At 40.6% G+C, this 25,577-nt stretch overlaps 1 long non-coding RNA gene across 1 annotated transcript; it reads right to left on the bottom strand.

The window, feature by feature from the left end:
• Positions 1-935: 935 nt before the first annotated feature.
• Positions 936-5,846, bottom strand: LOC141408179 (uncharacterized). Its single transcript, XR_012421166.1, has 2 exons — positions 5,798-5,846; positions 936-3,956 (listed from the first exon to the last, which is right to left on the bottom strand). It is a non-coding gene; the product is annotated as an uncharacterized lncRNA (long non-coding RNA).
• Positions 5,847-25,577: the final 19,731 nt, after the last annotated feature.

Below are 25,577 nucleotides of genomic sequence, written 5' to 3'. Positions count from 1 at the left end.
GGGCCCAGTCAAGCTTGCCAAATTGGCATCCGTTGTAAAAATCATTGAAGGACCCACCTCAAACATTTATTTATCTCCTTGTGGGTGTCTGGACCACCCATGTCCACAAAATGCAGATAATCCTTATATCGATTCATGTGCATTTCACTCTGATTTTGCATAAGAGAAAGTTGCATACATTAAAAGCATTTGTCTGGTTGTGAAGCCTGAGAGAGCAGCCCTCAAAAATGTTATCAGAGATTTACAGACCCTAGTCTAAGCAGAAATGAGGCTGATTGGACACTTCCCTGAAAAAAAGTTTACAGCACACTTGGGCCTCAGTTGTTCTCACTTAGATAGCAGACATGGTTCTCTCTATATATTTGTTTGTTTATTGAACAAATATTTGGGCGCAAACCGTATTCTAGGTAAAGTACAGAGCATTGCAGCGGGGGTGGGGGATTCAATAATGAGGCAAATACTGTCCTTCCCTTACAGAACTTAGTGTCTCCTCCAAATAAACAGGCCATTTTGATGCCAAGCAATAAAAACTATAACACAGTCACGAACAAGGTGCTACGGGATAACATATGATGAGCAACCAACCCCGTTTTCGGGGACCTAAGAAGATTTGGGAGGAAATAATGCCTAAGCTGGGATCTGAAGGACGAATCAGTGCTTCTGGGGGAGCAGGAGTGGTGGAAAAGTATTTCATGGAGAGGGAACAGTGTGGTGAGAAGCTGGCGGAATGCAGCAGTATGGGAGGTGAGAGGCATCGGGGTATGGTTGGAGCATGGAGAACGGACAGGGAGGAGAGAGTGGGGCTGGGAGAAGGGAGAAAACAAGGGCAAGTCAGAGATGAGGCTTCAGAGGTCATGAGAGGCCTCAAAGGCCATGCTAAAGAACTTGCACTTGATGTGCAGGTAATGAGCAGCTGTTGAATGATACAGATCAGATTTGTCCTTTCAAAAGATTTATTAGCACACTTTTGAATGTAGAGGCAAGAAAAAAATCGTTTACATTTGCTTCAGAAAATGGAAAGGCTTATCTGAGGAATACTGGGAATCCAAGGAATCCAAGGAGAAACTGAGCATCCAAAAGGAGCGAAGCAACAGAGCTGGGGAGGGGGAGCACAGTGGTGCTGCCTCGTTCATCGCCCGCTGCTGCTGCTTTGGGCTTCATCCTCTCCACTTGCTCTTTCTGTTTCTCCAGCTTACACTAATGGACACCCAAAGCTTCTGGGTTTTAAGCTCCCAGTCTTGACAATCCAGAGATAGACTGGCCCAATTCTCTTGTTTCCAAATTCAAAACTCCAAGGAAGAGGACTTATAGGCCCAGCTTTAGTCTAGGAGCTCATCTCTGGACCAAGGAGCTGGGGCCAGGAAGCTCTGTGCATTCCAACAGGGCAGCTGGTGCTGCAGCCACTGAATGGGAAGGAGAGTGCGTTCCCAGCGATGGAAGGCAGGGCTGCTTTCTAGATGAGCCATGTGTCCTTGCAGCAGCCTCCATGGATTGACGGATGGGAAGACTGGAGGCATAGAACCAGTGTAGAGATGGTTGCGTGTGTACAGCTTGTGCCTAAGGCCAAAAGGGAGATGTGCGGTCTCCACTGACGCCAGAACTACCCAACCGCACTGGCCACTGGCCCAGGGCAAGCTCTGGCCCTCCATTCGTCCCCATGGGCCAGAGGATAGGTTGCTCCCCTGGTGTTCTTTATTCAAAACTATAACTGCTGGAAGGCTCTGCTCTCATGTATGAATTTCCAGTCAGCATGCTTTTACTCAAATTGTTCTTTTGTTTCATTGTGTTACTAAAAAAAGTCTGACAGGTTGGCATGCTTGTTTATGTGAATGTCTGGAACTGCAATTTCTTGTATGTTCATGCGGGATCACTATATAGGCTACCGTTTATAATATTCTCAGAAACAGTCAGTATTTAAAAATGTTTTCTTAAATTAGTGCTGAAGTGTGAGATGTAAACCTTTTTATTAATGAATAATTTACCTCCCTTCAAGTCTCCATCAGGTTTAAATTTCTGCCATTAGACTCCACATAGAACAATATGTATGCAATTACATGTTTAACCACTAGATGGCACCATACATCTTTTATTCTAATTATCTCAGTCAGTCAAACGGGATTTGCGTTTTTGTTTTTGTTTATTGCTTTCCACAGAGTTAATGATATTTTCGCACTAGTTATTGAATATTCATTAGTGTCACTACTTATTTGTGATACTGCCTTTAATCATATACTAAATTTTTAAATATGCTAGACAGTATTTCCTAGGAATTTCCTTCCTTTATCTGTCAATCCTTACTATAAAACCATGCTGTTTTAATTATTTTTGTTTTACAATACCTTCTAAAACCTGCTGTCACCACTATTCATTTTCAATTATGTCTTCGTTTTCAAAATATTTTTTAATCCATTAATTTATCCAAATGAAATTTAGGTTTATTTAATCAGTTTTTTTAAAAAAATCTACAATGGCACTTGTACTGGAATTGCTAGTAAATTTAACAATAGCAATAACAATAAATATAAGTCAGTTTGGAAGGAAGTTCCAACTTTGCAGTATTTATTTCCTTCAGCAAAATGAATGCTTTGAACCAGTGATGTAGACAACTGCATATACATAGTTTTTGGAGTGTGTGTGTGTGTGTGTGTGTGTGTGTGTGTGTACATGTGCAGAATAAAGTAATATATAGAGAGAAGCATATTCAAGCATACATTATAACAGATGAAAAAAATGGAGGGGAACCTTTTCACATCTAACTAACTATAGGTAGATTGACTAAATTTGTTATTATATAATTCAAATGGGATATTTTGCTCCATTAAACATAATGATTTCAAATTATATATACAGCATGATAACATATTTGTTTAAAAAAGAGAGACAGAAGAAAACAGGTAGTAAGCTAACTCATTCTCTCTGGGAGGTAAAATTATAACTAACTCCTATTCTCTTAATGCTTTTCAGAATTTTCTACATTTTAGACAGTGACTTGTATTGCTTCCATAATCAAAAAAGAAAAGCAAACTTCTAAACCTTTAAAACAATTGAGCTTTATTGAAATTTCAAAGATATACCATTGTCTTATACAGATTGATTTATTGCTCAATTTTTCATAACAATTACTAATTCATTAAATATGTCTAATGATATTCAAAGTAAGGAGAACTTCCATAGCTAGGAGAGACACTTTATGACTTGTGCATGTCCCCTGCTAGAGCCTCAGGGAGGTGATGTTATAACATGTTGCAGGTCACAGTGGTTAGAAGTGCTCATGCAGGACTCTTCACCTCCATTTCGCTAGATACGTCCAACCTCTCAGCCTTCCCAGTCTTTGCCTTCTAGTAAGTGACAAAAATCAGAGTTTCTTAAACTCTCTGGTCTCAGGCCCCTTTTAAAAATCGGCTATCCCCAAAGGACTTTTGTCTATTCAGGTTATATCTATTAACATTTAACATATCCAAAATTAAACAGAAAGTCCTAAATATTCATTTTATTCATTTAAGTTAAAAGAATAGTTCCATTACAAGTTAACATAAATAATAAATTTTATGAAAAAGATTGTGTTTTCCAAAACAGAAAAAATATCAAGAAAAATGGCATCGTTTTACATTTTTTGAAATCTCTAATTGCTGACTTAATAGAAGACAGGTAGATTCTCATGTTTGCTTCTGTACTCAATTTTTATCATATTTTGCTATCATATGTTATCTAGCCTCTGGAAAACTTCACTGTACACTCCCAAGACAAAAAAAGCAAAACCAGCAAATGACATCTTAGTTTCATTAGGAGAATAGTTATGATCCGAAAAAAGGTCTTAGGGAACCCCAGGAGTTCCCAAATCACACTTTGAAATTAATTACTGAGCTGGATTAAACTAACTGAATTATCATCACTCCACATTCTTTCCTTTTTTCTTTCTTCTCTATTATTCAGGAGATTCACGAGCTCAATTAAAACTGAAAAAAGAATAATGGCGAGAATAAGGACACTAGCATGAAACAATGGCCCCTCATTACCCACTTGCTTGTGTGGAATGACCAGAACATTTTTTTTTTAGACGGAGTTTCGCCCTGTCACCCAGGCTGGAGTGTAGTGGTGCGATCTCGGCTCACTGCAAGATCCGCCTCCTGGGTTCACGCCATTGTCCTGCCTCAGCCTCCCGAGTAGCTGGGACTACAGGTGCCCGCCACCATGCCTGGCTAATTTTTTGTATTTTTAGTAGAGATGAGATTTCACTGCGTTAGCCAGGATGGTCTCGATCTCCTGACCTCGTGATCCGCTGGCCTCAGCCTCCCCAAGTGCTGGGATTACAGGCGTGAGCCATGGCGCCTGACCTGACCAGAACTTTTTAAGCCAGATCTGTATGCATTCTGGAAGTGACTGGGTTTGTTGAGGTCATCCCTAACCTCATGCCGCCATTATCACCAGCACTTCCTGGTTACTCCTTGTTAGTCTTTGGAGATAATTAACTTATGATTCATTCTGTCTTCCTCTAATTCTCTTCTACTTATTAGTGAGCTCAATATCCCTATAGATGATCATTTCCAATGTCTGTTCTCTCAGTTCCTTGGCCTCCCCACTTCTAGAGATCTTGTTCTCCTCTTTACCTTGGCCACTGATTCCCATGGATAAACTCTTGTGCTTTTACCATAACTGCAAACCCTCCATAATATCAATTATGAGCAGCTTACTATTCTGGTCAATAACTGCTATTTTTTCAACACATTTCCTGAACCCCAATTCCAATAGTCGGCCAGCCTCACAAACATCTACAGTCTGCCTGGAGCTCTCTTCCCTGATTAGTCACTTGGCTAAATCCATCCTGCCATCTTCTGTCTATTGATCCTGTTGGTTTTCCTTGCAGCCTCCCTCACTTCTTCATTATCTTGCTTACATTTCATGGTCTGTCGTTATAATCACTCCCTTAAATTTGCCCCCAATTTCTCTACCTTACTCTTGTTCATCAAACTCTCTTGGATAAAGCCAAACCCTAGTTAAATTTGACATTCTGCCTACACTGTGACTACACTCACACAAATGAACATATCTAGAGTAAAATCCACTAATGACATCAATATAGATTAATGATCATTAACATTACGAGAGTGATTAACACTGCCTAGCAATTGTACTGTATATCCCTAGATAATTTACTGTTCTACTCTCCTATGTGGTTATTTCTTACCTTCCCTCTTCTCAGATTCCAACACCTCCTCCTCCATCCTCATTCCCAGCTGATGGCTTTGCTTCCTGTGTAACTAAGAAAACTGAAGCCATCAGAAGACACCCTCCATGTCCTCCCCTGATGCATGTGTGTACACATGTTCCAGCTCTCTTCCTGTGATATAGTTGAGCCATCTGCATTTCAGAAGGCCAGCCCCTCCAGTATGGCTCTAACCTACTCAAGTCATTGTTCCAGCAATTTTCTTCTCTCCTGTCTTATCAATGTATCCCTCTTTTTTGTCTGTATCGTCTGGTAAAACCTTTCATCATCCTATTGTCTTTCCAGCTATTGCCCATTCTTTTCCTTATCTTAAGAAAAAAAGTAACAAAACAAAACACAGTTCTTTGAAAGAGCTGTTTATCATTGCCTCTAATTTAGTTCTTCCTGCTCTCTGTTGAATCTACTCTAATTGAAATTTATTTCATTTTTTCCCCCAATTTGCTCCTATCAAGCTCACCAGTAACTTCCACATTGCTAAATTCAATGCTCAATTCTCAGGCTTCACCTTCCTTGAAAAGAATTTGACATTCGACAGAATTTTTCACTCTCTCCCTCTTAAAAATCTCTCCTCACCTGGCTTCCAGAACATGTTGCTGTCTTGGGTTTTCTCTGTGTGACAGCTATGAAGGAAGAAAAGAGCAGAGTGTTGGTTGAACTGGAATTGCACAGATCTCCATATTCATTAGGACATTAGGTCAGAAAGAAAAGTAGTTGAAGAGAGAAGGCTCAGGTGGCTCACCTGGGACTGAAAGAGAGTGAGAAAATGACCTTTGCATGAAGCGATAAGAAGACATTGAGCCTGGTAAGATCATCTCAGTGAACGGATGGATATTGACATTCAGCACATCAGGTCCTGAAGATCAAGGATCTAAGCAAAAAGCCAAGAGATGCAGTAATGACAGGGAAGGGTAAAGATAAGGGTAATAATATCAAAAATCCCAACTCCAGTGTGGTAACCAGATTGTACTAATGCATACATATGTACTACCATGCATATATTTACTGTCTAACTTTTACAAAGTGTTTTCACATCTATTGATTTCTTCACAGTATCCCTGAGCAATACAACTATTTTTATCTTAATTGTATAGATGAAGAAACTGAGGCTTGCAGAGGTTAAAACAACTGTCTAAGATTATACTGGAATTTTAACAGAGTTGGGACTAGAAGCCTGATCCAGAAAAATCAAGAAGCAGTTCCCAGGCAGTTCCTTTCTAACACAGAAATCCTGGGCAACTGAGTCAGAAGCACCTGATGGCTTGGTCGAGAGAGATCAGAGAATCAGCATCAGATCTTGAGACTGTATGCCAGATATGGATGGCACAGGGCTGGGTGAAAATAAGTAGCAACACTGACAAGCCAGCATCTGTGAAAGGGGCACTTTATGAGGGTCAGGACCACAGTAGAAGCAGATGAGCTGAGCTGAGCTGAAACAGGTAGCTGCAGCAGGTGGGTTCACCTGATTGAGGGGGTACGGTGGAGGTAGAGGAAAACAAGTAATATCTGACAGTCATCCCAAAGAATAAATGATCCCACAATTCTCTGTGGAAAATCTGATATTTAGTTCCTGGAGTTGTTAGGCCTCCAGCCTAGGGAAGAAGAAAATATTTGATGTTTGATAGCTGTTGGAGACTGAGTGAGAGATGGGAAAGATGGATTTTTTTCCCTCTTTAACTTAAATTCATTATTTGAGGAATTTTAAACAGTCCATGGAAAGTGCATAATCTTTACAAAGTAGAGGAACAAACAAGTTATTTCCTTGACCTGTCATTTGTCACTTCACATTGGAGCAGGATTTTTGAAATTTCAAGTACAAGAAGTATGTTGAACGAGGACAGCCCATCGTGAAATCACAGCACTCCCCTTCATGTGTTCAGTAGAGTTAAGCTTCCCTTGCCCCTACTTGAACATTCAGGTGCATCCCAGGACTTTTCTAGATACTCTTGGATGTGTATATGAGGACAAGAACATCCTACAATCCCTTTAGTAACAAGTGAGTGGAATTCAGTAATCAGAACATCTTACATAACCAGAAACTGAAACTGATTTAGCACTAAACCTTTTCCTGTCCCTGTACCTCAGCTGCTCCACTGTGGATGGCTTATGCTTTATTCTCCACCTAGTGCTTTCCCTCCTCCCTTCTGATGCCCTCCCGCAGCTTGCTAGCCAGTTTCTGGGTTAATGCCAGAGCCAGAAGAGAGACATGGTAAAGGGCCAGGAAATGTCCTTCTTGTGCTGGCTTTGGGCTTTCCAGGCCTGGCAAACGTTTGCAGATGAGTCTTTCTTTCATGGGCACTTTCACGGGCATCCTGTAGGGTCCCTGGTGGGCCCCTGCCCTGCAGTCCTGTCCTGGGCTAATGCGTCTTATTATGGGTGGTCCAAGGTAGGTAGGGTGACCACCCATCCCAGCTTGTCCAGGAATATTCCCATTCTAGCCTAAAGGTCCCACATCTTGTGAAACTTCTGAGATCTGGGCAAACCAGAATGGTTAGTCAGGGGTTACTCATGAGTCCTTCTGCAGCCCTCAATTATCTGATATTAACTTCAACTTCTGGCTTCTGGCCCTTCAACCGTCTAGGGCCTTTGGACAAATTCATAAAAAACCCACAATGTCTCACTTGCCCAATCACCCCACACAGAGCTAGTCCACAGAAAATATTCCTTTACCCTTTGGAATCTGAAGGTATAAGCTCTCCATTCTGCCTGGATTCAAAGTTTGTGAAGGTCATCTCCATGTGCATAGGCAAAGCAGCTCCCTGGCCGCCCTTCCACTTTTCTGGAGAGGATTCAGGATTGTCCTGGGCCCATTAGAACAGATTCCTTCCCATCACCCTTGAGAAGGCTTGGCAATGGCTTAGGGACCTCAAGGGGTGCCTAGTCTGGACTTCTTGGAAAGATGAGTATTTTTTGTAGATGTGGTCAAATCTGCTATCACCCTTATGTTGTATCAGCTGAGCCTACAAATTACCTTCCCTAACCATGGAGGCCCCTATCTGGGTCTGTTTTATATGGTGATAATAAATACCTTACTGATTAAATCACCTTTTAAAAACACTGATTTTAAGCTGGGCACAGTGGCTCATACCTGTAATCCCAGCGATTTGGGAAGCCAAGGTGGGCAGATCACTTGAGGTCAGGAGTTCGAGACCAGCCTGGCCAACATGGTGACAACCTCGTCTTTACTAAAAATACAAAAAAAAAAAAAAATTAGCTGGGCGTAGTGGTGCTCACTTGTAATTCCAGCTATTCAGGAGGCTGAGGCAGGAGAATCAATCACTTCCCAGAGAAGGAAGTTGCAGTGAGCCAAGATCGTGCCACTGCACTCGAAGCTGGACAACAGAGCAAAAACTCTGTCTCAAAAAATAAAGAAAGAAAGAAAAAAATGCTAATTTTAATAAAATAAAGCTGTGAATTTAAATGAAAAAATAAATACAAACTTTTAATAACATACAAGATTTTTAATAAAAAATAAAGATAATGCCTTATCCTCTTGCCTTTACCCTTTTTGGCTTTTTACAGCTTAAGTTGCTTCTAGCTTTAAGGAAGGTGATTCAGAACTTTCCAAATGAACTCCTGGAGGTCTCCGTTACTAAACATGGGGTAAACCTGAATGGAGCAACTGATCTTTCCAAATAAGTCATTTCAAAATTCTCCTCCACGTCAACTCTTTCCATTCTGAAAGTGGTTGAGGGGATTCAAGTCATGGAATGTAAATTTCACATACTGTGATCTGGCTTTGTAATATCACATCAATTCTATCTTGGTGTCTCAGTCTCTAACTTTAATTTTAACACTCTATTACACAAGAAACAAAATAAAAACTACCCCAGTAGGTGGCACCTGCAGAAATATATGCAGAGCATTTGTGGCAGATTGTATTTTCCAAAAATGGCCATAGCAATATTTATGTTCCCACATACTCTCCCAGAACCTTGACATCCTTCCATCAAGCAGTGGAATCTATTATCTCCCCTTTGAATATGGGACACCTCAATGACTTGCTTCTAACAAATACAATGTAGTAGACATGATGCTGCCTGACTTCCTAGATGAAGTAAAAGAAGGCAATATAGCTTTTGACTAGTTCCTCTCCCCGCCCCCTTCTATTTTTCTCCTCTCTCTCTCTCTCTCTCTCTCTCTCTGTCTGTCTTAATCTGGACCAGTGATGAAATTTGTGGAACCCAGGAGAAAATGAAAATGAGCAGCCTCTTATTCAAAATTAAGACTTCCAAAAGAGTGGCAAGCACAGAGCCCTCTTCTGTGTGTTAGCCTTGTGTAACTACACAGGACACAAACCCATGAAGCCATCCCTGTTTAAGATGCTTATCTTTGAAAACCAGCCACCATGTTGAGAGGAAGCCCATCCCAAATGGAGGAGTTATGTGTAGCCATTCCATTTGACAGCTGCTTAGTCAACTTGGACGGCTCTAAATACCATAAACTGGGTGTTTCAAACAACAAACATTTATTCCTACAGTTCTGGAGGCTGAAATTCCAAGATCATGGTGCTAGCAGGGTCAGGTTCTAATGAGGGATCTCTTATTGGTTTACAGACAGCCACGTTTGGCTATGTCCTCAGATGGTGGAAGGAGAACGAGCTGGCTCTCTGGCCTCTTCTTAGAAGGGCACTAACTCCATTAATGAGTTTTCCTTGCTCCTGACCTAATGACATGCCAGGGGCTCCACCTCCAAATGTCATCCCACTGTGGATTAGATTTGAACATACACATCTGTGGGAGACACGAACATTTAGTCCACAGCAATAGTCCTAGAAATACCCGCAGCAACAGCCAGAAGCACCCCCCAGACATGTGAGTGAGCAAGCATTCAGATGACTCCAGCCCCAGCCTTTGAGTCTTCTGGATATGGCTCCTGGCCTCATAGAAAAAAACTGCCCTCGCAGTCCCCTGTCCAAAGAATCCATGAACATGATAAAAGTTTGTTTTCCACCTCTAGATTTGGGGTCATTTGTTACTCAGCCGAGTAACCAGAATAGCATGACTTAGAGACAGGACTTATGAAGGATATGCAGCCCAGTCACACCTGCCCTGTCTCTGACATGGCAGCATCTCCCACAAGCATGTCTTCTAATACCATCCGAGTCTTCCCCAGTGTTGCTCCAAGTCTCTGGACTACAACTACCACAACACCCTAGCAACAGAACCCAAAACTCTCCCTCTGCAGCCGTCTGCTGCCTGAAGCAGCTGCTGCCTTTGACACCTTTTCCAGAATCGAACCTTCATGGTCCTCCACACGAGGCTGTGCAGCTCCCTTCACAGGGCTTCAGCCTCAGGACATGAGGACCATGGAGACCACTCACTCAATACTACAAACAACCCTTCAAGTACAGTCATCACCAATGAGACAAGTCCCCAACTTCAGATTTGGGGTTACCCTTCCAGCAACCATACCCATTAAATTGGGAATTTACGTGTCATTTACATCAGGGTTTCTATGAAAATGAGTCTGAGACTCTAACTTCGTAGTTTTGAAACTCAACCTTTGCCTTGGTTCAGAACCACAATCCAAGCTGTGATCACATACGCTCCATTTGACTTAAATAACTGTTGGGATTCAATGACTCTGTCCTTTCTGCCTGCTTATTTGAGTGCCCTTGGAAGCCATATCTGTTGGAATTTAAAACACTCAATCCATAGCAAATTAATATGTCATAGCATAGAATTTTGTACTTCTAAAAGAAGTACAAAAATAAAAACTAACTAGAAGGTTAGACATTTTTTAGGTTTTACAAATTATGAAACCATGACCACTAAAAGAAACTCATCCATTATACAAAATGATGTTATGAGTTATTTTGAAAAATATAGGAATGTTCTCAAAGTAAATGGTGTTTTTACCATAGTAAATTTATTCCATGCAACAACTAACTGAATTATTTGCTTTGCTCTTGTTAGTTCCCAAATTCAGCTGTTCCTAAGTGAAGATGCCTTTTTCTCTAAGTTTTCCTTTCAGTCATACATTAGTGCCTGTACCATTTCAAAGCCATGTAAACATTAACTTACATAATACATACTTTTTAAGAACCAAAATGTTCTCAAATTTTGAAAATATTTCTTACATTTGTCTTTGGTATCCAATTGCCAAACAAAGTTAAATTCAAATTTCTATCAAACTTGTTTTCTGTATCCAAACCACTCTAATTAAACACACCAAGCATAATAAAAACTAAAATAAAAAATTAAAATAAAATAGCATTGCATCCTTAAAGGATTATGTTGAATTATTAAAAAAAAAATCTGCAGTGTTGCTTTTTCTGTTTTTTTTTTTTTCTCTTTTCTTTTTCCTGAATCATGTCCAAATTAAACCAAGCGTGACCATAAAGAAAGGTTATCAAAATACTCACAGTTCAGGCTCCCTACAGGACCGTTCATAGTGCTATAGTATTACAAAGTAGTAATATAAGTATGTTATGAGGAAATGTGAATTCCTAGCTGGAAAATCTAAAAACAGGATGTTAGAGAACAATGGAAAGCCACCCTGCCTAGTGGTGTATGTACAGTTAGAGAAATTGGCCAACCAAATTCTATTATAAAATAAAGAGAAACGATATCATTTTTAAAGCGCTTTGGAATATTTGTACAGTATTTGCCTCCAAGTAGACACTCAATTATACATTTGCTAAATAAAATAATACAGATTATCTCATTGTTTTACTCCTCAACAACCTTGCAAAAAGGATAATACTATCACTACTACTCAGGAGAAGTTCTGGAGTTCTACAGCTACTATTGTGGTCATTGCTCTTCCAATATTACACATCTGACACCACATTCACTCATTCATTCATTCATCCATCCATCCATTCATGAACTCTTCAAAGCCAAACTTGTGATTAGTGTATTCAAGGAGAACAGGAGAAAGAAATGCAGTGGGGGAACAGACATCTAACCACAGCACTGCATTGCACAATAGTGGTATAATAGAGATAAACTGCTCTGGGTCAGATAAGGATCCCTGGAGCAACTGACACTCAGCTGAATCTTTAAAGTGGAGACTAAAGATATTGTTTCAATCCATTTTGTCTAAATCAACACTTCTCAAACTACACATGAAGGAACACTAATATGAGGCTTAATAACAATAAATATTCTATGAATGATAGAGTATGCCTATTAGCAGCAGTTGCTCTGGGCTTTGACCCGGTTCGTCATTCATTGCAAATGATTCAGGTTGGCCCACTGTTCCACCAAGGGGCCTGCTGGGTTTGACCATTCAGAACTAGCCTGTCATGATCTGGCCCTTTTTTTTTCTCTCTTTTCTTTTTCCTGAATCATGTCCAAATTAAACCAAGCATGACCATAAAGAAAGGATATCAAAATACTCACAGTTCAGGCTCCCTACAGGACGTTCATACTGCTATAGTATTACAAAGTAGTAATAAAAGTATGTTACGAGGAAATGTGAATTACTGCATGCAGTAAGACTCCGTAGGTGGCCAGTTAACTGAATATTCTGCATTTTAAGACTAAGGGACAAGACTCTGGAGCAGAGGGGACCCTGAAAGACATTGCATCACACCACAAGTCTCACCCTTGCTGCAGCTAATACCTTGGGTGACTTTTCTTAATTGTTTAAAGAGAACTTAAACTTTCTTTAGATGGATTTGAAGGTGTGATAAAGGAAGAATTTATTTTAAAAACAAACTGGAAGTGATAATAAGCTGGATTGCTCTATATTTAAGTAAGAAGCCAAAACAACTTATCAAAGGGCCTTTTGAAGTTGTACAAGGCAAAGTCTTCTCCGCTTCAGGGTGAGACCAAGTAGCACATATTATGGAAAGCCACTCAGCTTCCACAGTTTCTGGGAGAACAGAGAAGAAAGCCCATGGGTTGCCCGTTTAAAGTGAATAATCTGAGCACTGAAATGTTGAAAGCTGAAATCAGAATTAGATTAGTTAGAAAAAAAGTTAAAGTGAGAAGGAGCCTCTCCAGGCATCTCCCATTGTACACAGCAAGTGGCCAGGACTCCATAACAACCCTGAGAAGAGTGCAAAACTTTGTGAATTAGAAATTTGGCAGAAACCTAGGTAGACCCACCTTTCCCAATGTGTTTCATGTCGTTTTCATAGAAGTCTCAAGTTGGTGCTTGTAATTTCTACTAAAATTTTCCCTCGGAATGAGATTTGTGTTTATGGGAATTGTTTGTGGGAGTTCTAAGGTTTGCTTATGCTTGCCACATTTCTCAATGGTTGGGGCAAGATGGTACAAGTTCAGAGTGGAAGGGGTGCCCTCTCATACATGACAGAGCCCATCTCAGGGCCTGCGCTAACATCTAAAGAGACTTTGATATTGAGTGGCATAGAATGTTCTTTATTTTAGGTGATGCTTCAGATGTGCAGAAGTCTCGCTGGAAGTTGTGCAGTGTGGTTGTGCAAACACTGAGGCTTCTGCAACCAGGAGTCTGAACAACAAGAAATGGTAATACTCGCTGAGCCTTTGCTCTGCACTGGGCCATCCTGTAACACATTGCCTATCTCATCAAAGAAGTGGGACTCTGAAGAAAGGAAAAATTTCAGCCATTTATGACATTTGGCTCTACTGTGTTTGTACAAACACCAACTCAATGTTTATTGACCCAGTCAGTCCAGTGGAAAATGAAACTGAGAAAAACAAGAAATAACAAAATAGAAAGTGAGTTATTTTCTTAGCCTTTAATTATAAGGAAATTTCATAATTATACACATATTATTTGTGTGTGCAAGTAATCTTGTAAGCTTATTTACTCATGTAACAAATGTTTTTGAAGTGTTTACAATACACCAAGTACACCAGCCTCATGCCAGGTGCTGAAGACATAGAAGTGAAGCAGTGTTTTGATTTTCTGTTTCTGTGTAACAAACCGCCTCAGAACTCAATGCCTTAAAACTACAATTCATTATGCTCTTTCAGTGAATTCACTAGACTCAGCTGGACAGTTCCCACTTGGCATTGCTCATGTAGTGACAAAGATATAGTGGTTGGGGCTAGAGGCATATGAAGGCTTGACTGGTCTGGACATCCAAGATGTTTTGTGTGCCCGCAGCTGAGATGGCTAGAAACATCTGGAGCTGTCTAGACCATTCTCTCTCTCTCTCTCTCTCTCTCTCTCTCTGTCTCTCTATCTCTTTCTCTCTCTCTCTCCCCCTTCTTCTCTCCCTCCCTCTCTCCCTCTCTCTCTCTCTCTCTCTCTCTCTCTGTGCATATGGCCTATGCACCTGGCCAACGTGGGCTTCCTTAAGCAAGGCAACCTCAGGTAGTCAGATGTCTTCCAAGTTTTTCTGGAGCACAGAGACCAAGCCAGAAGCTGTAAGGCTTCTTACAACCTAGCCCAAAGTCATGCAGCCTCCCTTCCACTGAATTCTATCGACTATCCAGGACAAGCCCAGATTCACTGTGGGAGAAGATGACCCAAGGCTATGAATGTAAGTGTGGTTAGTTAAGGGACCGTCTTTAATGAGTAACCAGGACAAACAAGCATCATACCTAGCCTCAAGTATTTATAATAGTTAAATAAACATTGGATTCAGAGCTGTAGTCCTGACTACTAGCTTAGGCTTCGCCATGTGATTGTCAAAGTGATTACGCATTTAAAAATAAAATAACAAAAGGATTTATAAATGTTGTGTACAACTAAGTACTTGGCAGCAATTAAAAACTATGCTTTCAGCCAGTCATGGTGACTCACACCTGTAAGCCTAGCACTTTGGGAGGCCAAGGAAAGAGGGACATTTGAGCTCAAGAGTTCGAGACCAGCCTGAGCAAAATAGTGAGACCATGTACCTAAAAAACAATCAACAACAAAAACAAAACTAAAAAACAAAAAAGAAAACTATGCTTTCAAAGAATCTTTGTAAATGGAAAGTATTCGAGTTAAGTAAACAGCAGACCACGTAACCAGTGTATGTAGAGCATCCTCAATCTTTGTTAAAATACACATGCCTATACACACACAGGTACATATATAAATACACTCACAGAAACAAGACTAGAAAGAATCCCATGAACATAGTTAAGATGGTTGGGATGTGGGTGATTTTTCCTTCCTTATGTTTTTCCAAATTTACTGTAATGAACATGTATTGCTTTTATAACAAAAATTATGGTATATCATATAACTAACATCCTGAGAAAAAAGGAAAGTGAAGAGTTAATCTTTATACCTATTTCTGGAACTTAAGCTGTCCAAAACTCTACCATAGGAAGATGTCAAATAAGCATGGAATCCTAGTATGATACTTGGTAAAAATTGAGACTTTAAGGTAGACTGTAGATTCTAGCTGCTTGTCCTCAATTTAGAAGACATAATTTACATTGGTGCTGAAGTTGGAAGAGTCCTATCTGGACACTAAACTAAGTTAAAGCTGATGAATATGTTTTAGCATGTGAAATGTACTAAGTTAGTGATAATAACATTGTTTTGCTTGCTTTAGAGCTTTATATAAATAATATCATAATATCTCATTTTGTTTTCTGCTTTTCTACTTATTTTCTCCATAGCACTATTTTATTATCTTTTAAAATGTAATATTTGATACCTACAAAATAACATATTTTTTTTCTTTTGAGATGGAGTCTCGCCCTGTCACCAGGCTGGAGGGCAGTGGCATGATCTCAGCTCACTGCAAGCTCTGCCTCCTGGGTTCAAGCGATTCTCCTGCCTCAGCCTCCCTAGTACCTGGGACTACAGGTGCCCGCCACCAAGCCCAGCTAATTTTTGTATTTTTAGTAGAGACGAGGTTTCACCATATTGGTCAGGCTGCTCTCAAACTCCTGACCATAGGAGTTTATATATAAAAACTATAAAGAATACCAATAAAATAAACCCTTATGAAGTCCACCACCAACTTCAGAATTAAAAGATTTTAAATACCTGTCCTCTTCCTCATAGCATCCCTGACATATATACCATGACAATATTCACAATGATATGCACAATTATAACACAAAACTGAAACCAATACAAATATCCATCAACTAAAGAATAGTCAGGGCTGGGGCAGTGGTCATGCCTGTAATCCCAGCACTTTGGGAGGCCAAGGTGGGTGGATCACCTGAGATTAGGAGTTCGAGACCAGCCTGACCAACATGGAGAAACTCCGTCTCTACTAAAAATACAAAATTAGCCGGGCGTGGTGGCACATGCCTGTAATCCCAGCTACTCGAGATGCTGAGGCAGGAGAATCGCTTGAACCTGGGAGGCAGAAGTTGCAGTGAGCTGAGATCATGCCATTGCACTCCAGCCTGGGCAACAAGAGTAAAACTCTCTCCAAAAAAAAAAAAAGAAGAAGAAGAAGAAGAATAGATATATTCACCCAATAGAAGACACATCAGGGAAATGAGTGAACTACAGCTATACACAGCTGACTACAGATAAATCTTAGAAACATAAGTGGAACAATTAAGCCCCTGAAGACCGTACATTCAACCTTTGCTCTGTGCTGGCCTCTTCACGTTACTTATTGCCTATCTTAGAAAAGTGGGATTCTCTGATTCCAAAGAACCAAAACTTTGATGGCCATGCCTGAAAATTTGTCCCCACAGCACCTGACCCCAGGACACAGTAGGAACCTGCCTCTTGTGCCTCAGCCAGTCCCACAGTTCTTTTCTACAACTCACCTCTCCATTTCAGTGTATTTAGAGTGTCTTTCTTGCTGTTATCTAGGAGATTGTTTTTGTTTGGTGTTTATCTTAATGCTGAACTTCAAATCAATAAAATATGCACATAATTAGTTTATCAAGCAGTCTTAACTGGAAGCATTCAAACCTAAAACAGTTTTTTTTTTTTTTCTCCTCCAATTTGCTGCATTCAATTGTGCTAGGATAAACCTTCCTTATCAGGTACTTTTAGGTTACTTCCAGCCTAATTTATTTTAATCCAGTTAAATCATTATTCTCATAGAGTTCCCTCCTCTGCCCAGAGCTCATGCTGCTTGACCCATGGCCTGAAACCTGAAGGACATAAAAGGTGTGGTCCTTACTTGCTTTTGGTGTCCCCACTGTCTAGGGACTGGGTGGGTGGAGGAATAGGAGTTATGTAAAGGGATAATTGAGTCCTGCTTAATAAATGCTGTCATATGGTTCTCTCTGGGCTACACTTTCTTGATGTGGTAGAAGTCCAGACACTAGCTCTTTGGGGGGACACAGTGCAAATTCACTTTGGGGCACAGTGTGTTCTTGTGGGAGAACCCACTCACCTCATTGTTTTGGGTATAGGATAGCTGTCCTGATTCCACTTATTCCAATCTCTTTATCCAGTTATACACTAAAGTTGGCTCCTATCAGCCAATTGTTAAATTTTCAGGAATTTTGTGAGCTGGTTGTTAATCCATTGGTAGCTTGAAATCGACCACGGTGAGAAAATTTACACTACAGAAATCAGCAAAAATTACAACTCTAGTCTACTTTCTTTTTTCTCTTGGAAAGTCAAACATATACTAGCACTTACTGGAATGTCCATGGCTTTCACCTCCTTTCCCGAGTGACCTACCCCACAGTCTCTTGCAGCTTCATCCAGAGGACAGCCCTTTGGGAAAGGGGTGCTGGCAAGATGACTGAAGCTTGATTATTGCATAAAGCATTTAAGTGGCTCAGGAAAACCATGCACCCTTCCCACATCAATGAACAGGAGTGCCCACAATTGCATTGTTGGCTCTTCACACCACCCTGTAATTTCTCTTCGAATTTCTGCTCTTTCTGCTCGGATTAGCATAGTAGCAGTTCAGCAATCAACTACATAAGCAGGCATGTGCTCAGGAAAGAAATATTGCCTCCCCTTCTTCTTCCCTTTAGAGTACCCTCAATCTCTGGAAGCAATTGTCTCAGAGGCACCTCCCACTCAGAGAGAGAGTCTCATACAAACAGCACTCCAAGGTCTTCTCTCTCTCTTGATTGTCTCGAGGCAGCAGTTCTCAAACTTTTTGGTCTCAGGACTTCTTTGCCATCCTAAGAAATACTGAAGATCTCAAAGAGTGTTTGTTTATGTGGACCATGTCTATTGAGATCTACTGTATTAGCAATTAAAACAGAAACTTTAAAAACATAGCCATCATCTCATTTCATGTAAGCCTCTAAAAATCTCCACTGTAAATTCATGAGAGAATGAAAGTGAAAACTGAAAATAATATTTTAGCATAATTATAAAAGTTTTGGCCTAATAGGGTCCCCATGTAAAGGTCTCCTGGACCTTTAGAGCTCCCCATCAACTGTTGGGATATAATTCTCCATTAATCTCTCATGTTTCTGTGTGCCTTTCAGCATAGGCGCCAACTGTTTTTGATGGAGACTATCTTTTCAAGGATGTTTATATAGTGAACAATCTTGGGAATATAGACAATATTTACCTCCAGAGCAAAGGGCAGGTTTGTTTACTGTCAAATAAAAATAAAGATAATGTCTCCCTCTGTGACAAAGTTTATTTAAAAAAAGACTAATACCCATTATAAAAGATTTTGTTTCCCACAGCTTGGAGTTCCTCTCTTAAAACACAGTCCATTGCATGTGGAGATATCACCTGATACTTTTCATGTTGCTATGTTGGAAATGGGCTTTCATGAACTTAGTGCAAAACTGATGGTACTCTGGCTACTGCTATGGTTGTGAATAATAGACTGTTGTCTCTGATACAGGAATCTCATGGCTTCTGCCAGCATCTGTGACTGTGCCAGGCTGACCTACTAGCTTGAAGTAAGATTAAATCTCAGATACTTCATAGTTCTTGACATCTACGTTTTGAAAACCGTGTCCTAGAGATTTTTCAATATCTCATAAACATATAAAATGATATTAGTTGTGGGCATGAATGAACCTGAAGGTTTTCTGGGGACTGGTGCAAAATGTATTACATTATTTTTATATTATACCATTATATTATGATAAAACACAATACAATGCATGAGAGAGGATACTAAATATTGAATTTTTGTAAATCTTCCAAATGAAATTTTTTCAAAATATTCAGTAAGAAGTGAAGGGAGTTTGCTTCTTTGAACAGAATCTTTATACCAGATTTTTGAAATGAAGTGCCTCCATGTACTTTCTAAACATGGCTTTTCTAGTAATAACTATTAGAATGATAAGTTTCTATACATGCCACATTAATATACTAATGTTTTAAAATAAATTATTTTGTTATGAAAGAATAATGTGCATACAGGAACGGTGAGTAAACCTACTCTGAAGGTCATCGTTCCTGTCACAATTTTCGTTTCTATGCATATCCTTCATTGTTTGATAGAACCATGACTTTTATGTACTCCTATACACATCACTGAGAACTAGGATTTGCATAATGCCATTTTGGCTTTTTTGTGTATTTTTTAAAGGTAAAACTTATTGAAGTATAATAATCATACAGAAGTGGCCGGGCGCGGTGGCTCACGCCTGTAATCCCAGCACTTTGGGAGGCCGAGGCGGGCAGATCACAAGGTCAGGAGATCGAGACCACGGTGAAACCCCGTCTCTACTAAAAATACAAAAAATTAGCCGGGCGCGGTTGTGGGCGCCTGTAGTCCCAGCTACTCGGGAGGCTGAGGCAGGAGAATGGCGTGAACCCGGGAGGCGGAGCTTGCAGTGAGCCGAGATCGCGCCACTGCACTCCAGCCTGGGCGACAGAGCGAGACTCCGTCTCAAAAAAAAAAAAAGAAGAGGAGGTAAATTGTAAGTACCTAATAATTTTCCCAGAATGAATACATCCATGTTGCCAGCAGCCAGATATTTTATAAAACTCTCTAGCTGGGCATGGAGGTATGTGCCTGTAATCCCAGCTACTTGGGAGACTGAGGAAAGAGAATCGCTTGAACCCAGGAGGCGGAGGTCCCAGGGAGCTGAGATCATGCCACTCACTGCACCCCAGCCTCCAGCCTGTGTGACAGAGACGGAGTCTGTCTCAAAAATAAAATAAATAAAATAAAATAAAACTCTCATCAGAGCCCACTTGGTGCTTCCTTAGTCACTTCTCCCCTCCACAGGGAAACCATTTTCCTGACTTCTAACTTCAGATTACTTATGCCTGAATAAGATTTTTTAACAGCTTTATTGAGATATCATTCATATGATATATAATTTGTCCATTTAAGTTGTGTAATTCAGTGGTTTTTAATATAAGTTTGATATCACAGGGTTATGTAGCCCTAACCACAATCTAATTTTAGGGCATTTTCACCATCCCCAAAAGAAAACCCATACTCATTGGCACTCACTCCCTGTTCTCCCTCACTGCCCTCCATCAGCCCAGAATAAGATTTTTATTTTTTTTCTAAGACAGAGTCTCACTCAGTTGCCCAGGCTAGAGAGCAACAGTGCACTCATAGCTCACTACAGCCTTGAACTCCCCAGCTCAAGTAATCCTCCCACCTCAGCCTTGTGAATAGCTAGGACTACAGGCATGTACCACCATGCCTAGCCTAGCTAACTTTAAACAAAAATTTTTTGTGTGGGGATGGGGTCTCATTATGTTTCCTAGACTGGTCTTGAACTCCTGGCCTTAAGGGATTCTCCCTCTTTACCATCCCAAAGCACTAGTATTGCAGGTGTAAACCACTATGCCAGGCCCAGAATAAGATTTTACAATCTCTCTTTATATTTTTTGGAATTTGGCATCAATAAAAACTTTATTCTTCTAAGTAGGTAAAAACGTAAATTCATTTATTTACAACTCATCAAATATTTCTGACAGCTAAAATTATAATATAGAATCTGAGAATCTAAAGAATCTAAAAGTCATTTCTTCCTTAATAAATCTAGTATTAAAATTTCCTATGAAAATGTAAATAGACTTTTAAATATTAATAAACTTTTCCATTTTGTATTATCTATTGCTGGGTAACAAGTCATCCCACAATTTAATGGCTTACAACAATCATAAAAAACAAAATAATAAAACAAACCAATATAACAAACAACAAAAGAATACAAACTTTGTATCATCTCACAAAGTTTCTGTGGATCAGGATTTTAGGAATGGCTTAGCTGGGCATTTTTGCAGTCCAGTTGTCAGCAGAGGCTGCAAATCATCTGAAGGCTTGGGTGGTGACGGTAGGTCTGCCTCCAAGGTGGTTCACTCTCATAGTTGGTGTGGTAGACTGAATAACGGCCACATCAAAGATGTCCCTGTCCTAATCCCCAAAAATTTGTTAATACGTTAAAAGGGTTTTTGCAGGTGTGATTATATTAAGATCTTGTGTGATTATATTAAGATCTTGAGGTGGAAGATTATACTGAACTATCCATGTGGGCCCAATGTAATCATAGGGATCCTTTTAAGAGAGAAGCAAGAGGAGTAGGGTGAGTAGTAGAAGATGTGAAGACAGAAGCAAGAGGTTGGAGTGATACAAGGGAAGATTCATGAGCCATGGAATGAAGGTAGCCTCAAAAAACTGAGAAAGGCAAGAAAACACATTCTCCCCTAAGAGTCTCCAGAAGCCCTGCCAACCCCTTCACTAGCCTTGTAAGACTGATTTTAGACTTCTGATCCCCAAAACTGTAAGATAATAAATCTGTGTTGTTTTAAGCCACTGAGTTTGTGTAATTCATTATAGTAGCAATAGAAAACTAACACAGCTGGTAGGTTGTTGCTGGCTGTGGGCAGGAGGCCTTGGTTTTTTGCCACATGGACATCTCCACAGGGCTTCTTGAATGTTCTCATGACTTAGCAGCTGGTTTTTCCAGAGCAAGGGATTCGAGAGAGCAAGGTGGAGGCTACAGTATTCTTCATGACCTAGTCTTGAATAGAACACTTGATGTTGTTTCCGCAATATCCTACTGATTAGTCAGTGAGCCTTATCCACTGTGGAAGGGGACTGTAGGGCATGACTTTGAGGAGACAAGAACCATTAGAGTCCACCTTGGAAGGAAATTACCACACATATTAATTATTTTAAATCATATTGAAGTTCTAGTTTACAGAATACATTTATGCCTTACAGAGTAGCCACCTTGTCTAGTTTCCATGCCACTAATGAGCACATCAGCCAGAAACGGACAGATATGCAGTACAGGTGAAGACAGAGACTGGGGCCTTAAGGTCACAGGAGCCCCAGCCTAGCTCTCCTGGCACCCTCTCTTTCCCCTCACTGCTGGTCTCGAGTTGGAGCAATGTTCCTTGAGCACCTATAATATGAATTCCCACCTGCAGCTGCAGCTCCAGCTCCATGGACTTTAGCATAGTCTGGATCTCAGAAAGAAGACCCTGAAATAAAGGCTTGCATGTGGGTAGTTTATCTGGGAAATGAGTCCGGAGTGCAGGGGTTAGAACCTGGGAGAGTGAAACAAGAGAAAGGGAAAATCAATCAAAGGGTGTGTTTACAAACTGGCTGCCATTATGGGTGACTGATGTTCAATCCACAGGACCTTCTGGGGATTCTTCTGAAATGTATCTTAGAATGCTGCCAAGCAATAAAAAGGGAAAGCATTGATTCGTCAGTTTCCAGCTCCTGCATCAGACATGGCTTTGTAGGCGTTCATTTCCGCACACCTCCAGGCTGTGCATGCATGAGTGCCAAGCTGGTCCTCACTGGAACCCAAAGCCATGGCACCTGAGAAGTGTGGGGCAGGAAGCAAGAGGCACATGGGAGGAAAGCTGTCTCAAGGAAAGCTGCTGTCTGGTGGTACCTGAGGGAAGCTACTAAGTCTGCGTGGAACTGTTCACCACAACAGTGGCTGAAGAGGTAGACTGAGGGGATTTGAAGTGATTCGCAAGTGCTGTTCAGTATCGGCCCTTGGCCAGAATGAGTGGTTTGCAACTGGCTGGTGAAGGAGATTGATGTCCAGATGGCAGAGTGCCACCTTGGTCACGTGACCATGCAGTGTGGTTTGCAGAATAGCAAGCACTATATGTTTCTCCATGCAGACCTCACTGTACTCTCTTTTCCATGAGAAAGGAGAAAACTGTCATTTTGCTACTTCTTATGTCCTAAATGGTGTACTTAATGCCTAATGATGAGCCCTTTAAAGTGGGAAATACTTAACACCACATTTGTCCTCAGCTTTTGGTCTTAATGACCATTTTTAAAGTTTAAGGAAAAATTCCCAACTATGATACTGTTAATGAGTATAAGCATCTGGGTCATTCAGATGGTCACCACATTACCAACAAAACAAAACAAAACAAAAAATATGCTTTTTAAGTGTCCTAAATCTGTATTGGTGTCTAACAAGATCAATTATCACAGACTGTGATAGTTTTATAAAGTAGCAAAAAAGCCTTTGACCATTTTCTCATCAAGAAACTGAGAGGTGGTCAGTGCCCCCTCACTCTAAATCTGGGTAGTTGTGGCTTGCTGTAACCAGTAGAATACAGCGGAAGTAACATCCTGTGACTTCTGAAGCAAGAATGGAAGACATGAGGAGACTCCTACTTTGTGAACTGCGACATTTGGAAGCCAAGTCTGGCTACCCTGAGGGTATGATGCTGAGGAAGGTGGTGCTTCATGGAAAGGCAAGTGTACAGGCTTCTGCAACAGTTGCAGCTGAGGTCCCTGGTGACAGTCAAGATCAAAGCACCTGTCTTCCCAGTTAAACCCCAGGTATCATGGAGCAAAGACAAGCCATTCCCACTGCTCTCAGTCTGAATTCCTGACTCACAGAATCCATAAGCATCATATAGTCGTTGTTTAAGCAGCTAACTTTTTTTTTTTTTTTTTTTTTTGAGACGGAGTCTCACTTTGTGGTCCAGGCTGGAGTGCAGTGGCCGGATCTCAGCTCACTGCAAGCTCCGCCTCCCGGGTTTACGCCATTCTCCTGCCTCAGCCTCCCGAGTAGCTGGGACTACAGGCACCCGCCACCTCGCCCGGCTAGTTTTTTGTATTTTTTAGTAGAGACGGGGTTTCACCGTGTTAGCCAGGATGGTCTCGATCTCCTGACCTCGTGATCCGCCCGTCTCGGCCTCCCAAAGTGCTGGGATTACAGGCTTGAGCCACCGCGCCCGGCCTAAGCAGCTAACTTTTGAGGGAGACAATAAATTAAATGAAGGTCAAATGACATCACAGCACATTGTACAGATGGAAGACACACAAAAGTTGCAGCAGTGAAAAGACTGGATAGAAGAAGTGAATCATCCTAAAACACAAGATATTACAGGCACATTAAACTCCTTTACAAATAATGAACTCAATCATTTTTTCACACAGTTATTTCAGCAAAACATCATCCTTTGCATGAAGTTAACATTAACTTGGATTTTAGAGTTTATATGGTTTTGTTTTTATCTTTTATGTAAGTTGATTTTGGTTCTTCAGCTGTGTAAAAATTATAAGGAAAATGAATTTATATATAACTAGTTAAAACCGACACATACAGGATACACACTACAATAAAAACAATGTAAGTCAATCCTGAAAATGTCCACGAAAATATTTTCATTGAAAGGATTAACATAATAATTATATTTGAGAAACACCACTTTTTACTATTATCAGTTACCTTCTGCTTAAAAATTCACCAAAATACCCTATTGCGTATATTCTTTATATTAAGTCTAAACAGTCCTTCCAATCCACACCCAAAATCATCTTAGTTTTTTTCTTTCTTTCATGTACCTGCCCTCTGCTCAAGTCCCTGGAGCTTCTCCCCTGTGCCCTCAGGAACTCCTACTCCTCCATAAAGACCCAGCTCAAGTGCTGCTTCCTCTGTGAAGTCTTTCTGGAATTCCTGCAGGATTTATTAGTATCAGTATCAGTCAGGGCCTTGCAGGAAACAGATGGCACATTCCAATGAGTAATTGAAGGACATTACTAGAAAGGCATTGTGACTTCTTAGAAACAGATATAGGTTGTGGAAGAAGCTAAGGACACACTCAGTAACCCACCTCACACTTTTCCTTTCCTTTTATCTGCTACCAGGGTCCCCATTGGCTGAACCCAACTAGCAGCCAAAGGGCAAAGAAATTGTGATGGTTAATTTTATGTGTCAACTTGACTGGGCTAAGGGAGGCCCACATAGCTGGTAAAACATTATTTCTCACTGTTTTACCAGAAACAGAATAAGAATGTTTCTGGAAGAGATGAGTATTTGAATCAGTAAACTGAATAGAAAAGGTCACCTTCACCAGTGCAGCCGGGCATCATCTAACCTGTTGAAGGCCACAATAGAACAAAAAAGCAGAGGAAGAAAGAATTTGCTTTCTGCTTGAGCTGGGACTTGCATCTTCTCTTGCCCTTGGACATTGCACTCCTGGTCTTAGGCCTTCAGAACTTGGACTAGGACTTACTCTCAGAGTTCTCGGGCCTTCGTGTATATATGTGTATATGTGTGTGTGTGTGTGTGTGTGTGTGTGTGTGTGTGTGTGTGTGTGTGTATGAAAGAGAGAGAGAGAGATTATACATTGGTTTTTTCCATAAAAGTTACGCTGAGTTTGTCTG

The sequence above is a fragment of the Macaca fascicularis genome, chromosome 12, assembly GCF_037993035.2.
Source record: "Macaca fascicularis isolate 582-1 chromosome 12, T2T-MFA8v1.1".
Classification (NCBI taxonomy): domain Eukaryota; kingdom Metazoa; phylum Chordata; class Mammalia; order Primates; family Cercopithecidae; genus Macaca; species Macaca fascicularis.
Note: the sequence above shows the minus strand (reverse complement) of the source record. Positions and strands in the feature narration are given on the sequence as shown.